The following is a 17,396-nucleotide window of genomic DNA, read 5'->3' on the forward strand; positions in this document are numbered from 1 at the left end:
AAGGAGGCGGAGACGCGCTGGACTGCTTCTTTGCCCGTATACCAGACAGCCGCTGCAGGTGATGCGGGGAAAGATGAACCGAATCCGAGTAACCAAAGCGGAAGAGGCAACTTCGGTCACACATGCAAAGGGTTTTTTCCGCTCCATCGAAGTATTAAATGCGAGAGATTTTCTGCGCTTCTCCATCGAAATAGGGCTGCAGAGGCTCGTGCCGAACCCGTGACCCCGTGTTCAGTAGCAAAACTTTAGGGGAGCTGAACAGCAGCGGTGTGTAATTGTATAGCAATTACGTTGCATTGTGCCGTCACGACCACTGGCCACGACGGCCCCTTGGCCCTATTTTTGTCTAGGCAACAGGTGTCTGACGAGGGCGCCAGGTCGTTCTTAAAAGGGAAACGGGCGCTTCGAAGTCCGCTGCCTTCGCTCTACTTGCATACTTCGCACACCGCCATGCGCCAGGCCTTGCGAGCAGACGCTTTGTATACACACCGCTTCCTACTTGGAATTTCGACTGTCAGTCACGCGAGCGCCGCAGATGCAAGACATGCAGTAGCCGAAATTAGGCAGCAGTCTTCACGCAACTGTGTCGCTGTTGTCATGACTATACGCACCTGCAGCAGAGCCGCTTAAGTCAGGCTCTGTCCATACTTCGTTCAGGAACATTTCGACAAACATAAAATAGAAATTGATTGTGAAAAACTATTTTTTTAGACACTAGCGGACAATATTATTACAATTTTTTCTTAACTATGAAGTATCTGCAGAAGTCTCCTATATGTTAAGATTCATGAAGGGGGGCGAGGGGATTTAGTCTCACAGTAAAGGAAAGCTTCACATTGTTTTCTGTGGCCTTGAGAGGCACCTTCCAGATCCGATTAACCCCGCACCTTTGATCCAGTGTAAGATAACGAAAAAGAAAGTTGGATAGTTACATCGCGTCCGGGCTACAAGAACAGCGCAACTGAGACTTCTGTTTCGTACACATAAGCAGCTCATAAGCATCAATATTTCTTTGCCGCTATTTTGCCGTCGCTGAAATGAGGTAGCGGCAAAATGTCAGGCGTCTAGGACGCGACCTATAGCTCCATCGTATCCAACAACGGAATTCCTCGGCAGCTGGGCTCCTTAACCTTATCGAGCACCGCGGTGTTACCCTTACAAAGCTGATTTAAAGCTGTACAGCCAGGTTTCCGAGTCACCTGCGCTCGAGAACGGCGTAGCTGAAATGGCAAAAGCGGTCGTTCTCGATACGAGGACGTCCCCGTTCAAACACTGTTTAGGCGCCGGCGAACTCCGCGTGAGCAATTGAGGTTGAATAGCCACAGCCGCACACCGCGAATCGTGCGTAGAGGTAAAAAGGCGCTAGGGTGAAAACGAATAAAGCAGCATTTACACGTAAGAAAACCAGACTGATGTCCGTGTTTTTATTATACGCTATGCATCGTAACTGCGCACAAACGGATGAGAAACCTTCAGAAGAGGAAGTGAGTAGAAATAAACTGGGAATGCGTTTCTCATACCGTCAATTCGTACTCGTATCAAGTTGCTCTCAAGTTATAGAAACAGGCACACTAGACGTATTCAAACTAGCTTAAAGTTGCTGCGCTTCTTGTTTTTCATTGTTATGGAAGACGCAGCAGTGCATTGCGGCGTAATGTGTAAAGGGTTTGGCTTGGTTTGTGGGGTCTAACGTCCCAAAGCGACTCAGGCTACGAGAGACGCTAATGCGTAAAAGTGGCCACAGCGCACAGCATATCTGATGCATAAATAAATCCTTGCTTGTTCATTTCCCTGACTGAATGATCGATTGATTGTGTGGAATCGCAATCGAAAGCGGAATGAGCTTCATTCCAGGTTTCAATGAGGATGCAAACCGGAAATCAGGCATCGGAGAAACACGTTTGACAAAAATACAGGAAGATGCTGCTAAAACACTTCACCGTGCACTAAGTGGACCAGATCGCAATACAAGGTATTTTCATTACCAAATTAGAGCACTCAATTAATAACCACTCCATGATTACGCATAATACGCGCACCCTTTTCTCGTTTCTAACTAATTTGCTTACTCAGGAGACAAGGACAAGAGGAGGGCCTCGTTATCCTAAATATATTATACAGAATTCATTCTGAATTTTGCCAGGGAAATGACTAACTATTTTTTATCTACAAACTGATTGTTACCTTCCACATCTCAGCTCCCTGGAGACCACCCACCCATAAGTGAAAATCCACTATGTGACCGCGAATGTGCGCCCTCTAAAAGACTCACTGCCCGGCACATATTACCCGTGGGGCCCGACGCCCACAATGGCAATGCCGTTTGACGGCCAGAATGGAGTTATGAGCTATCTATATGCGAGAGAAAGTTCTCTTTACCGATAAACTGAAAAAAAAAAAAAAAAACTTTGGTTGACAAAATGTCGCTTCATGGCAGCCAACTCTCGAAGCGCGATTTCGTACGCGGGCACAAAATTTCGACGGGCCCGAATGTATGCTTTAAGCGTCACAAGACATGCGAACGAGGCAAGTGCTCCGGAAAAGAAAACAAAAAAATAAGAAGGACGGCTAAACAGAGGAGCCCTCACTTTGATGGGGCTAGCGTGAAAGTGCTAATGAACCACATTTGTATTCCTGCAGCGCGGCCGCGTTTCAGTTATGCTGTTCGCGTTGCGTTCGACACTCAGGGTACAGGCCCGGTGAAATGGTCTGTCGACGGCCGCCAACTTCGGGGCTAAAATTGAGTACTACGCCAGTGTCGAGTGGCCGCCCTTCGGCGGCTGCCACGCTCCTTCACGCAACGCATTCGCGAGAGGTCACCTCCGGGGCCGACCCAGAAAGCGGCGGCACCCTCCCGGGAGCGGTCGGTCGGCCGGTTAGACATTCCCCCTCCTCCTTCCGTAGTCGCCTCTTCTCTAATATCCATCGGCCGTCGACCGTGGCGCAACCTCAAGCGGGCGCGCATATTTGCTGGAGCCGACGCCCTCAGAGACAGCGGGCTGTCTCACTCGTCGCGAGCACGAAAGGGACACCGCTAGCCAGCTTTCCCAGAGCGTCTCGTATTATGCAGAGTCCAAGATGCTCGTCTTCGTGGCCCCTCACCGACTGACCTCTGCTGGCGCGCCGCGCACGAAGAGCGCCGCATTTGCATTTACCGCAGGTTACTGGCCTTGCGACCGCCACTCCGCGTCGACTGGGCCACACATGGAGCCCTTCGCGCCGAATTCCCACAGGAAAACATTGGACAGAAGGAGAGTAGGCAGTTTAGGAGACACCAAAACTGAACCGCAAGCTTTTCAAGCATCTTCAAGGAGCAGGTAAAGGGGAGTTCGCCTGCTGATGCGTTATGACGTCTGTGCGAAACGTTACCATTTCTGGCGCCATCATCGCATGGAAAGTTGAAAGCCGCACGGATAACAACAGTAACATTTATAACAATACTCTATGACGTAAATGTTGCACAGCATCGTGTTTCGCCCGACTATACAGATGAAGGCCTTTCAAGAAAGTAAAAACAATTTAGGGGGGGGGGGGGGGGGGGCGAGTTGTTATATCCTCATTTCCTTACATCCTGTCTCGCCGGCTGCAGCGTGCGTGACTACACGCGCGAGCACGAGCGAAGTTCTCGCACGCCGGTCGCATAGACTCGGGCGCACTGCACCGCAGTCTTGCAGTGCAATGAATGGAATGAATCAAAACGGAACAAACGCGGTGTGACCGAGTGCTGCAAGCCCCTTTCACTCCCTGTGTAGATAGAGCTGAATTACCCCCCCCCCCCCCCCCCCTTCGATGGTTGCATTGCTCTTCAAATACCCCCTTTTTTTATCCTCGAAAATTACTCCATGCTGGGGTTGATCATTTATTGATGAGCGAGGCGTCAGAAAGGAAAGGTCGTTCATAAAGAGAGTTTTGTGCGTCAGATATGCTGGGCATATGAATGCACTTACGGCGTTCCGAGTCTGAATAGGTGGAGTACGTGCCTTTGGACATATGCATCGACGCAAAATGTCAAGTTTTGGTGCATTATAGGTGCTTAGGTTTTGTGCACGCAGAAGACCTGCCGTCTTTGTTTTTGACAATAGTGGGATGCCCTAGGTACGGTGGCATAGCGTGCGGTTGCAGGGGCAAGATCGCGGGATATAGAATTCTAGTAAAGTGTACGTCATTTGGATGAAAAAGAACGCACATACGTTGCAGTTCAAGTTCAGCCTACGGAGAGTCCATATACGGCTAACCAGAAAGCCCAGTTGCAGCAAACTCAACGTACGCCGAACTATACAAGAAAAGAACCAGATTTAGTATTGGGAACAAATTTTGGCCACCTGTCGTTCTTTCACGAGCACTGATATCCCATAGAGCCTTTCGCCTCCACCGGAACGTGGCCCTCGAGGCTGGATTGAGAGCAGAGTAATTTTGCGGGTGTGAAACCGTGCATGGCCAAAATAGAAGGCACTCATGGATGCGGGACTTATGCAGGAAAAAACGCTAAATAAATATTCAAGAAGCAGAAGAGGCATTTAACATCCTACATCGGTATTTACTCACTTGCGTACGCGTAGCTAGCTTTCACCTTATAAAAAGGCGTATGGAAGTTATTTCCTCGTTTCACACGAATGTGGCATCCTCCATGTAGCGATATGCGTGTCGTCACCTAGCCAAAGCTCTATAAATAACATACTTCGACCAGTGGGCATACCATTCGCCAGTTTCATGCAGGCGTATTTCGGCAGCATACAGCTGGATTCACATAAATCTTCGAAGCACGAAGTAATTTCACAGTCAGTTGCGTGCTTTTCTTTCAAATAGTCGTATTGCTATCGGCAAATTTATACACTTTGTGACACTTCGCAAACTAAGTCTTGTACTTGTTTCTCACGTTTTAAGCCAGAACTATCAACATTCGTGCAAATTTTGCTGGTGTGTGTTGGAAAACTATGCAACTGATTTTCACAAAGCATCAACAACTGTATGTGAGAGGGAAAATTTAATGTTTAGTCGAATAAACGCACAGCGCGTGGGACGGGTTACGCACATGGTACGCGATGTATATAGGACAGTTGTTACAGTGCAGAAACGTGTTTTGGAAGGCAAAACAAGAGGCAACACGAGCCGCCTCGACTGCGGTCTACCGTCAGCTGCCTTAGGTTAGCCCGAGGGAATCCTCCACCCCCGCGTAGCGGCCCGGAAAGCAGCCGGCTCGCACAAAGCTTTCAGTCACCTCGTTCTAAAACAGGCGCGCATGTTAGAAAACGCCGCCGACGACCGCTCGTGTTTACAGACCACGCTGACTGCTTGCTGTGCGCGAATGCACCGGCGCACGATTCATCTACGAGAAAGAGAGAGAGAGGAGGAACATATTTACGCTGTAGCTGCAGCAGTTGACAATGGGCAGGGAGGGCAGGGAGGGGAGGGGGGGGATGTTCAGATGGGAAAGCAACACCGAGAAGCGTAAGGCACGGCAGTAGTACCCGCTCCGAATGCTAAGTTGAGACCAGGGCCCGTCCGCGCTAAGTCCAGACTTAAACGGTACGTGTTTTTAGTAAAACCAGACTTTAAGACGGCTCGTGTTCACGAGAGTGGCTTCTCTGAACGCCCTCAGCAACCACTTGGGGCATCTTACCTCGTAACACAATTCTAAGCCGCAAAAAGCAATGGCACGGAGTTTACGAAGCGCTAGACTGACGGAATGTATACATCTTACAGCGGGGACAGGGCCAGCGCATCCCTGTATTTCCCTAATTAATCTACTTAGGTACCTGGCGTCCTTGTCTCTTAACTAAGACAGCATTACAGTCATAATCGTGCAAGCGACGTCTTCAAGTCAGGGCTGAAGCCCAGTCTCGACTTCAGTCTTAAGCGCTGCGGTCTATCCTTTAGACTCAGTAAAGTCTGGACTTAGCTAAGACAGTCTTAAGATCGTTTTGTGCAAGCGGGCCCATATTAAGAATGAAGGAGCTCTCGAGGACAAGCATTACGCGGAACACTTAAGCGCAACATTCTTATGATAGCAGTGCGGCTTGAAGGTGAGATAAACGTAGTCATGGCGCTGGTTGTAATTACGGATATCACCCGTTATTCAAAAGCCTTCAGGGTATATAGCTTCCTTCACAGACCTTCAGAAGATTTTAGAAGATATGTAGTGTACGGTGCTAAACGCTATGTGGCCTGAGCACTTTTGAACAAGACGACCTGCACTTACTTTCGCCTTTTACCCCATTCCTTTTTTTAATCTCTTACGTGCATGACACGTACACTAATAATAGACAAAGTTCGTATAAAACGGGTATTTCACGTTTTCAGGATCTGCGTTCAGTTTGCGGTAATCGACGCAAAAACGTAACGTGCCGTCTTTCTTTTTAGTTAGAACGACTGGGGAGAACCACGGGCTATTGAAAGGCTGGATAACATTATCTTCGAGCATTTCCTTAATTTGTGGCGTAATAACTTATCAAGTCGCGTTTTCCCTTACTTGCATGCCGTTCTCTAATTATTTCGACGGCAAAAGGAAAATCCATGTAGGCGCACGAAGACGACTGAATACCAGAGTTGTGTTTTTCAGCAACCGCAATGCCTGTCCCGCCCTGCACATTAATCGAACACAGGCGGAGTTGGGGCGAAAAGCAAGAAACGCGAGCCCAGTTCCCGTCTGGAGAAGCGAACGGTCTTTATGGCAGACTAGTTTATTGAACCTAACGAGACTGGCGTTAACTCGGAGCAGTCTCGAATGGGTGGGTTCTTTCTTAGGGAAGAAAATAAGAATAAGAGAGGACAGAAGACAGCAGGGAGAGAAAATATGGCGCTGTAAGAAGAAGAAAAAAAGGGGGAGAAGGAGCGCGTTGAAGAATCGTCGCAGAGGAACTCGATGAGCAGAAAAGAAGCCACGCGAACGAAAATTCAGCGGCGCTTTTTCGTGAATCCTTGTACTGGACTCCAGCGGCAGAACGAAAATTGCCACATTTCGGCCGCGCGCATCTGTTCCGTCTGTGTTCAACCGCCTCCTTGCTCGGTGGTAAGAAGAATGCGAGATAATGTGGACGGAGCTTAAACTGGGGCACTCAGCTGAACATTACGCGTAATCAGTGAAAATCTTAGCGAGCGAAACTGAACGGAGATGTTTGCGTTTTGCGGGCGGCGCATCGTAACGCCTGTTAGATGAATGAACGGAAGAAACTTTCAACAAATGTGCAGAAAAGTGAACCTGCTTTTCATCACTCGCATCCTCAATGCATTCCGCCCTGAAACTAAAAGAAAAGAAGGTATGCCGAATGAAGAACGGACAGAGAGAGACAGAAAGAAGGATGGGAATAGAAAAAAATATGCTGATTCTGTGTCCGCCAAGCCGCTGAGGTATACATCCCCCACATATACATACGAGTAACGCCCACTGCAGCGGCGTTTCCAAGTTGCGCGTAGGAGTGTTTTTACAGCCTCATCCGCGTTGTTATGCGGCTCGCGCACGCCGCCTCCTTCCCCTTTTCTTTTTCTTGGCTGCCCCATCTCGGCTCTGACCCCGTGGACGCCTTCGAATTATTGGAAAGAAAGCCAGCGGCATGACGCCTATCATGGAAACAGTGAAATCTGCGACTCTTAGGGCTTCGTACTTACAGTACTATGGTAAAAAATGCTTAAAAGCTGCCCTCTGCTCAATGAAGGGTTCTGTCCTAGCAGTTTGTTCAATGCCTCCCAAGAAAAAATTACCTGGCGTGGGTCGAAAAGTTGTTTCTTTAGGCTACTTTTCCACTCCCTTATTTCGGAAATTACGAAAATATTGCCCAGAAGTATTGCGCACTTTTTCATTAATACTTGTAGTTAGCGGGGACTACAATGAAGGCTAAAGTGTAGGAGATTTTTTCTCCGCGTTCCAGCGCGTATTTGTAGCAGTAGCGATCTGCGTGAGAAGTTGGACACCACTGGCACTAAAGCTATGCGTTAAATGAAAGTGTTAAGAACCCATTTTCAGAAATTATTCATTCAGATGCTTACCTGAACAAAACGAAAACAAGCACTCAAATACTGGCATGAAGCCGTATACGTCGTAAATAGCATTTTCAACTCAACCTATCGTCAGTTCACTATCACTACCCCATTTAATCTCAAACTGGTCACACCCTTAGTTGAGAAACAAAAACAAAAAGTAATGTTGAGTTTGGAGTCTAATCTGTCGGTCGGGCAGTGAAGGCTCCAAGACACCAGAACGTGGCGAGGGCGCGCAGCGCTGTATGAGATACAAGCCGCAGGAGACAGCTCTGTCTGCACTTTGTGCCGAGTGCGAAGACGAGCGTAAACAGGCGATATGTCAGAGACTGCCACTGTAGACATGCTATGGAACAGGCTCTGTTTCGTTCTCTCAGTAGAGACCTCCTCCATGTTTACAAACAAACAAGGCGACCGAGCTGGGGCTGCAGTCGTCTGCGATCCCACGGTAGGCAAAAAGCATGGGAGCGACACTGTGGCCAAGCGTGTCAAGAGCGTGTTATTGCGATGTGTCGGCGAGGTTTTGGCAGACAAAATAATCATGTGCTCAGAGGCTTTACATGAACCCAACAAAAGTCGAGTCGGATCCTCTTTTAGAGGGAAATGGCAGAACTCCGAGGCAAAAAGCATATTTCTTCCACCCTGGAAAAGAGCAATCAACCCGTCACGCATTGAAAAATTGGCTCTTTCTCTCGAATATTCGACTCGACCTGATTTCTTTCAAGTCCAAGTACACAAGGCTATGCGAGCATTTCGTGAGCCTCGGCGATGAGAACAAAAGCGATAAATGAAAAATCCCATGTACACAGCGTGCAACCACTGGCCCCGCACGCCGTACCTGACGGAGTGGGTTCAAGGTGCAGAAGCGAAGCGTTGCTACCCGCCAAGGAAAATGTGCAACGTTATTATTTATTTGATGTTTTCGCACAGCAAACTAGCCGCGGAACGCGTGGGGAATTACAAAGTTTTTTTGTTTTTGTGGCGGGGGGGGGGGGGGGGGGGGGGAGTAGACAGTGAACATCTCGCGCAAACGACGTACGAAGTATTCCGCTCGAAACATCATTGCATCCTTGGATGATTCTTCACACCGAGCGGCAAATGAGTGTTGTTGGTAAGAACGAAGCCCTTCGCTAGCATTAAAAGAAGCAAGGGCTCTGTCCCTTGTCACAGCATGGATTTGCTTATTCTTGCGTTAATCGCTGGAAAAAAAAAAAAAAAAGAGCCTTTGCCATTTCTTCACAGGTATGCACGCTTTTAGCTTGCATTACAATTACAAGCTGCAGCGGCCGCAGTGGTATCTTACTTAGGGCGACCCAGTTCAGTCCCTGCTACGGTGGACGCGTTTCAGCGTTACGATAAGCGACAGTGTTCCACGCAGTACGTCAGTTGGTGTAGATATCCTCAGATAGTCTGAATCACGAGTATGTGTGTCACTCGGCGATAATCAACCCCCAAATCGCATTCACTGAGCAGCTTTAGTTGTATTCACAGCGGGTAATTAACCGCTGTGATTACAACTAAAACTGCTCGGTATAAAACAATGCAGCTACAGAGAAGCAAATCAGCGGCTGTCAATGATCAGTGGCGACCTTCATCACGAAATAGATTAAAATAATTTGAGGTAAACACAGCGAAGGTTAGCCATGCAACATAAACATGGAGAAGAGTTCAACACAGATCGCATGTGAAGCAGCTCACTGCGGGCACGTGCAGTTACCAAAGTGAAAAAAAAAAAAAAAAAAAAAAAAAAAAAAAAAAAATGTGCTTAAGGAATGGTTTAGATAGGCAGACCTATCTCAGCACGCTCCAACAAAGAAACAACTGTCTGCATAGTCTACATATGTTACGTGCGGTCGCACTTGCACCAATACAGTACTAAGATCCCATTACGTGTCGCAATTAAGACCAAACTCGAGTTATTCGCGACCTTTGAGCAGGTAGACCTCTTTGGTGTAAACGTGCATAAGCGTCAGCTTATCCGTGACAAAGTGTTCGCCGCATACTTGATGCGCCATCGCCGGTATCCAGCCTTCGCACTTCGCCACTGTTTACGGCTGCCTTCGTCGGCAAGAAATCTGTGCGAGCTTAGTAAACTTCCCTTCCTGTGCCTTGCAGCACATGCCACGGCTATGCAACTAGACATGGTGTCACATATTATATATATATATATATATATATATATATATATATATATATATATATATATATATATATATATTATCCAGCCTTCGCACTTTGCCACTGTTTACGGCTGCCTTCGTCGGCAAGAAATCTGTGCGAGCTTAGTAAACTTCCCTTCCTGTGCCTTGCAGCACATGCCACGGCTATGCAACTAGACATGGTGTCACATATTATATATATATATATATATATATATATATATATATATATATATATATATATATATATATATATATATATATATATATATATATATATATATATATATTTTTTTTTTTTTTTTCTGGCAGCAGCAAACTACCACTCAATCACGGTATGCAAAAGCGACTGAGATGTTTTGCCTACCAGGCGGAAGTCACTGTCGACGACAGCGCCACCGCAACTTTGTGACGTAGTCGGAGTGGGAAAACATAAGCGTTTATGGCATCAGTGTATAATTTACCGAATAACGATGAAAGAATAATGAGAAGACGTAGCTGTAAAGCTGGGTGCCGACTGCTGTTAAAGCCTCATCTCGCGTTTCCCGCTGCCCGTGGAAAAGAAAAGGGGGGCGTAAAACCTTTACTAAATAGCGGCAATAATAACTGCCGTACAGGTGTTCAAAAAATTTTATGGAATGTAATTTATCGGAAATCCAAACATACAGCCGGGACCTGAACCGCACGGTGCGCGCTGCTCTGCGTGACCTATACCTAACCCACCCTTGAATGCCTTGCACAGTCTTTATAGAGCCAAGAAATTCGGGCTTTTATTGTTTTCCACGGTCCGGAAACTTTTGTGTGCACTTGTATTTAAAAAAAAAAAAAAAAAAACAACAACCTCGAAATCGATCTCAAGGAGAAGCGTACAGCAATAGGATGACACTGCACCGGTCTATCAGCTGTGCGCAGGCCTTGCTCCTTTATCTTTAATGAAAAAAAGAAAGCTTGCTACCGATTCTTCAAACCGCAACAAATTTTATAAACATTTCATTCTCCCCCTAGACCCGATTCTAGATAAATACAGTGTCCTGAAACACACCAGGCGCCCTGGAGTGATCACAGAGACATCTTTGTGAGTGACCTTGCTCATTTGACCGCGCAGGAGACGCGACTTGCGATTGAACTCGCGTCTTGGAGCTCAAACTCTTGCAGCCGCAGCTCCGGAAGAACCGACTCGACTGCACATATGAGTAACGACGCGGGCGTGACTAGCAGCACCGTGCATTACTACCTCGCGAATACCACCCGCTGCAGAGACGACCGCAGTCAAGCACATCGTGCTCGGCGCCTCCTACGAGGATTCCTTCTCATAGCAGCAACGTCTGTCAGGAACTGCGGCTTGGAAGCGCCGCAGACACTCATATGGGAGTAAATAATGACTCTTTCGGAGGCATCTTTGGCGCCTGATATATGTGTTCGACGAAATCACATGTATGAAGTTAGGAGCAGAGTTGAGTACACTTGATAGCTGCTGACAGTCCCACCCCTCTTTTTACGGCGTGCAGATACAGCGCAATACGGCATCAGAATAGTACTCGGCAAAATGCTCGCAGGTAAGCTTGATGCTGTTCTTTAAGAGCCTGAGTATAGTTCTAGGAAATCCCGGGATACAGGGCTGCTAGAAATGCCCTGCCTATTATTATACAGAAGGCTCAGATATAAAAAAATACGATATTTACACTTATAAAAACGCTGTAACGAATATAACGCGAGGTGGCGCCAGGAAGAAAAAAATATATTACAATTCTAACACTAGCTCACAATTATATGGCGAGATGTAGCTTTAAGCAAACCACTGACCTAATCTAACGCAACGCGAAACATTGCTTGGGCCTGACGTGTCCGGAGCCGTTATCGCTTTGAAGCCTGCAGCCGTCAGTTGCTCCCATGGTCAAAATTAGTTTCTTCTAGTAACGTTCGTCATAACTGCTAGCATTTCCTCACGGTCATTCTTCTTCCACGTCGTCTTTTAGAGCCCCTACGTTGTAAAAAACACAGGCCTGCATTCAGCGTCGCTTAAGAAATTAATGTCGAAACCCTTTCCTCCTCCTCTTCTATCTATTCTGTGCACTTTTCTACATCTATCGTGCGTCTTTGTGTACTTGTTATAATTTCATTCATTTATCTTCTTTGGCTTCGTAGTCAGCGGCACCTTCATCTCACGACTTCTTGACATTAGGAATGAAGGCCTCACTAACCAAAAGGGGAAATTATGTCGACGTCATAACCTACTTGCGACGTCTCGCGAACACATCTGGCGAACGCGAGATTTTCACCATAACCCTAGGAAGGGGTTCGCCTTAAATGTTGATTTCTTTTCGCAAACTGGCGAGCTTAGCTGTAGAGATATTTTTGCGAACAGCAATAATAATAATAATAATAATAATAATAATAATAATAATAATAATAATAATAATAATAATAATAATAATAATAATAACCATTATTGAACACCCGGGAATCGGAATAGTAAAACGGTCCCATATAAGCCAATAATGGCTTAATAATAATAATCATATTAAAAACATCGAGTTACACTCACGCCTTGCTTCCTAATATAATGCGAAGGGTGTTCTCAACAATGTGATTTCAAGAAAAAAAAAAAAAAAAACTCTCGTCGCAGCCGCGCAAATACGATAGATCTCCACATCCAACATGTACTCTAAAACCATGCGGAAAGCACTGATTGTCTTTAATTAAGAATGTTTTTTTTTCTTCTTGAACATTATGCCCATGAGCGAGACACAACTCTAGTGTGAAAGCAACAAAATTTGTTCTGTGCATGCTGGCTGTGCCCCTATTTCCTTTCATAATACCTCTTCCAGCGTATATATAAGTAAGTATTCTAGTTAATGTGCCGTGTTGTGGCGGCAGTCAGGATGCGACGCGTTGGCAGGCGGTGCTGGTGACAATGGAGAGAGTAATGCAATTCGTGCTGAACCATGGTCGCGAGAGCCGGTGCACTTGCAGAGGTTGAAAGCGCCGTTACTGCCGTTCGCGTAACGTTACGTTTACACAATAGCACAGCATGGAAAGTCAGCTCAGCGAAATCGCTGACGTCAATCACCGGCGCATGAACCAAACAACAGGTGGGCGTCAAAAAGTAAACGACCCAGAGGAAGAGCATCAGCAATGTGCTGCACGAGGAGCCTAGGTTTAGACCACCCGTACGCAGTGCATTATCCCTCGTAATTGAAACAGAGCGGCACTTATACAGACACTGTTCTGCAAAGATTATAAGGGCAAAAAAAGCTCATAAACATGATGCATCCGTTTGAAGGAACATACAATCAAGATGTCGTAGAAAAGAACATTGTTTTTGAAGAGTGGACTGGAGCATGCAGGACTGAATTAATGATGCGAACGTAAGAGAATTGTTACAAAGGGTCACGTGATCGGTGACTAAACGGGTGTTATCTCTACTGCAATCGCGTTGTCTTCCGGAGTAATGATATATGCATGTCTGCTGGCAACCACGTCTTTGTCAATGCTAGGCTGGAGGCCACAATGGCAAGGTTAGATAACTTTGCAGCCCCCACTAAGCTTTAGCAGTGTTCTTACAACGATCCTGATTTTCAAAGTGTGTGGAAGAAGACGGATGGATAATGACAACACACCCTTAGTTAGAGTTGTTCTAAAAACTACTGTGATCCAGTGCCTCAGTGGATGTGCGATGGCATGACCTTGCGGATCCTCTCCAAAGGAAAAATCGACACCGTGCATCGTTGGAGAAAAGTTTCGGCGCGCTGGTACACACCTACATAGTAAAGCAGAAAAGACAGCGTGCCCAAGAGGTTGTAGTCTGGGCCGATCCGGTGCCTTCTTTTTTCCTCTCCCTCAATTTTTCCCCTTGCCGCCGTTGCCCCGGGCACGGGGTATCAAAACAAACGGCTGCTCACCTGTTCCAGCTCCGAGGGACGAGCAGGCGTCGTCCGGCGCGCTCGCAGGCGCCGGGCACCGCGTGCGGGTTTAATCCAGGGGTTATTCTTCGCCGAACACTTAGCACGGCGCACCAACGGAGGGGCACACGAGAACTCGAAAGAGCAGCACGTCCACGAGATCTCACAGGCTGGAATGTGGAACGGAGAACGCGCACGCACGCGCTTGAACCAGACGCGCCAACGCTCCTCGCAAGCCCGGCTGAGTTCGGCGGTTCGCCGTCTTGTGCGGCGGCAAGGCAGGAGCGCTTGAGCGTGAGTGGGTCGCTCGGAGAGGAGGAAAGAGGCGGAGGGCTTCGCCGCAGAGCGGGTTTCTGTTCGACGCGCGACTGGGGCGCCGAAGGTAGGTATAGCGGCGAGAGGACGAACCGGCAGGACAGGAAAAAGTGTTGAAGAGAAGGCTGAAAGCGTAATGCCCCGGCTTTGGCAGGCTTAAATTAAAGTACATATGCGTAGCATGCTTGCTTGCGCATCTTATTAAGCAGCTGTGCAACAGTTCTGTTCCGGGGGCTTGTAATATTGAAATCTAAGCGCAGCAATTACACTTTCATAGATATATCGCTTATAAGAAACAACGCCTGCGGCAGCATAGTATGAAAAAAATAGGCTCTTCGGATTGTTTTTTTTTTTCTTCTGATTAATCATTGGTGTGAGAATTTGCTCTAATACTGCTGTCGTTAATCCACAGTTTCGAAGGTTGGCGGCCAACTACCAACCTTCGATAGGTTAAATCAAATATTATTCTCCTTCTCCTCGTCACTGTTGCTATCCTAGCCGTCCACCTCTTTGCATAAAGTCTTCACTGCGTAACTTCTTCTTGAGAGAGTGCCCACTAGAGATACAGGTGAGTTAGGTAAGATCACGCTAACAAGTTGCGCACTGGACTGGATCTCTTCACTAGTTTACTTTTTTCTTACTCCACTTGAAATGCAAATGCCATATTAAATATGCTACGTCCTCGTATTTTTCTAAGCCCCCAATATATATAACTCCAGGAAGCACCGCCGAAAAAACTAAACGGGATTTTAATGTAAACAATGCTGTAGTGGCGGCTGGTTGGTTTTCCATCATAGGTAGGCGCGCTAAACTTTGACCCAAGAGGCCAGACTGGTGCATGCGCGCATGCACCAGTCTGGTTTTGTTTCAGTGAATCGTCTTGGGTCAAAGTTTAGCGCGCCTACCTATGATTTTTAACGTAAGTGCAAATAAATATTCGATGGGGTACTCGCTAGATCTGCACTGTACGAGAAGGGTATTAAAGTCAAAGAAATGTGCACGAACTTGAACTTTAGAATCTGTCTGAACAAGATTCTGTTAAAAAAATAAATAGCCAAGGTTGAAGCTGTCAGGAACTGAATCTTAGATTGGACATAATCATCAAAGAAAGAGCGCATCAAAAGTGAATATAAAAGCAAATGACAAGAAAAAGACGCTAGCGGTCTTTCCTGCACTTGCATTATTGCACGCTGATACTACAGTCAAAATTTGACTTAAGCAAAGTCCTCATTTAACGAATTAATTCCGACTCCTCCCTGAGATGTTCATATGGTTCAATGCTTTCAGTAAAGACAGCTACATGTCTGCGAAAAAGGGTGCGAAGTGACAAGACGGCGCGGCGAAAGCGATCATCCTTTGCTCTGTCGCCTACTGGGGAAGATCCATGCTCGCGACAGCGCGAACCGACGGCAACGAGAAACGGCGACGATGCTTTGGAACAGTGCACAGCAAAACTATTTGCAAATGCAGCCCCAATCATAACAATTACAAGAATTGAAGTATTTTGCGACAACATGCAAACTAGAATGCATTTACAACACACCGTATTGAGTTTGAAGCGTTTAACGTGTTAACTTGCACTGTAGGAGTACTCGCGTGACCTTTTGCTATTTTGGTAGCGATTAGACGTTCGTTGAATTCTTGGCCATTCACCAATCTTCGTACAAAGCGAGAAATTTACGAGGCAATGCAATATCAGGCTGCAACATAGCAAAAAAAAAAAAAAAAACAGCTTTTCAAAGGACCGGCAGTGACGTACGCTTCGCGCGCATGTACATCCGGCCGAACGTGCGAAATTTTCTATTTGGCATATCCTAGCGACGAGCCAAGCGACACATGCATTTCTGTTCGCGCGAAGGGTTCGTGCGAGGCTTGCCGCCGTCAGGTTCGCGTGAGTTTTCGAGTACATGTAACTCAGCCTTAACTCGAAATGGCGAAACTAATAACGCTGTCTGTCCTGATTTAACGGAAGGTTTGCTGAAAAAGGAACGAATGAATGTGAAAAGTCTACTTTGTACAAGATGCCCAATAACATATTAACTGCGCGACAAAGGTAGCATCGCGGAACAACTTCGTCCCGCTGTTGCCAAAGGGCGTGGTGCAAACCACGAATATTATTGATTTGAATTCACGAGGTTCCACCAGCGATAAAAAGCCTGCCCGTCGACTCGGTGTCGGTAGCGGTGCCGCATGCCAACACCGGGACAAGTGATGGATGCCCTTGACCTGCTGCGACAGTTCGCCGGAGCTCATGAGAGAAGAACGCACGGAAAAGCCGTGCAGTTGTTGCTTACAAACCGCAAGCAAGCACAGATCAGCGACGTTTTTGCCGGGAAAGACTCCTCAGGAACCTTTCTTGTCAACGTAAAATTTTCGTTACTCCTTTACACGCTACAGGTGTTGATGGTTTCGCGGGCCGCAATTAAATTGTAGCAACGTAGCATATTAGGCAAGTTGGTATTGCATTTTGAAATGACGAAAGAGCGTAACTGCCTTCACCCTTCCTTTAAGTTGCGCTGTTACGTCCTTTCAATACACGATTTCATTTTCAGCGAATTTTAGTTTCGCAAATATGATGCCGCGCTAATTCCTTGATGCCGCGGGACCATATAATAATTGACAGTGTCGGATTTAAGTGACAGAGAAATGCATCCCTCAATTTAACGAAGACCCCGATTTAAAAAAAATGATTAATATTTCGATTTAACTCCGTTAAATCGAGTTTTAACTTTATCACAATTTGCCACCTTCTCCCTATAACCAAAAAAGTAAAGGATCATTACTGTTCTCTTTTCAAGAACATTAAAGGAAGATGAAAATTTCGATAAGCGACAGAGATTACGCCTTCATAACAATCCCATGGCGTCAGGGTGAAACCTCATGAGGTGGTCGTGCTCTGTTCAACGTTGTATCCCAATTCCTGACAATTTGAAGCTATTAATTTAGCTCTACCAGTCCTTTCTGTATTCTCCATTGAAGGCTATAGTTGCGCAGCGGATTGACAATCGTTCAATGCTGTTCTGTTGCTGTTGGTGACCAAATGGCT

At 46.6% G+C, this 17,396-nt stretch overlaps 1 protein-coding gene across 1 annotated transcript in view; it reads right to left on the bottom strand.

The window, feature by feature from the left end:
* LOC146194510 (uncharacterized) overlaps nt 1-14,334 on the bottom strand; it is a 191,696-nt gene extending 177,362 nt beyond the window's left edge. The window contains exon 1 of the mRNA XM_084597449.1: nt 14,036-14,334. The gene's annotated coding sequence lies outside the window, so the exon portion shown is untranslated. The remainder of the gene's footprint in view (nt 1-14,035) is intronic.
* Between the last annotated feature and the right edge of the window lie 3,062 nt (nt 14,335-17,396).

Source organism: Amblyomma maculatum, chromosome 3 (genome assembly GCF_055883805.1).
Source record: "Amblyomma maculatum isolate TAMU_Amacu chromosome 3, ASM5588380v1, whole genome shotgun sequence".
Taxonomy (NCBI): Eukaryota; Metazoa; Arthropoda; class Arachnida; order Ixodida; family Ixodidae; genus Amblyomma; species Amblyomma maculatum.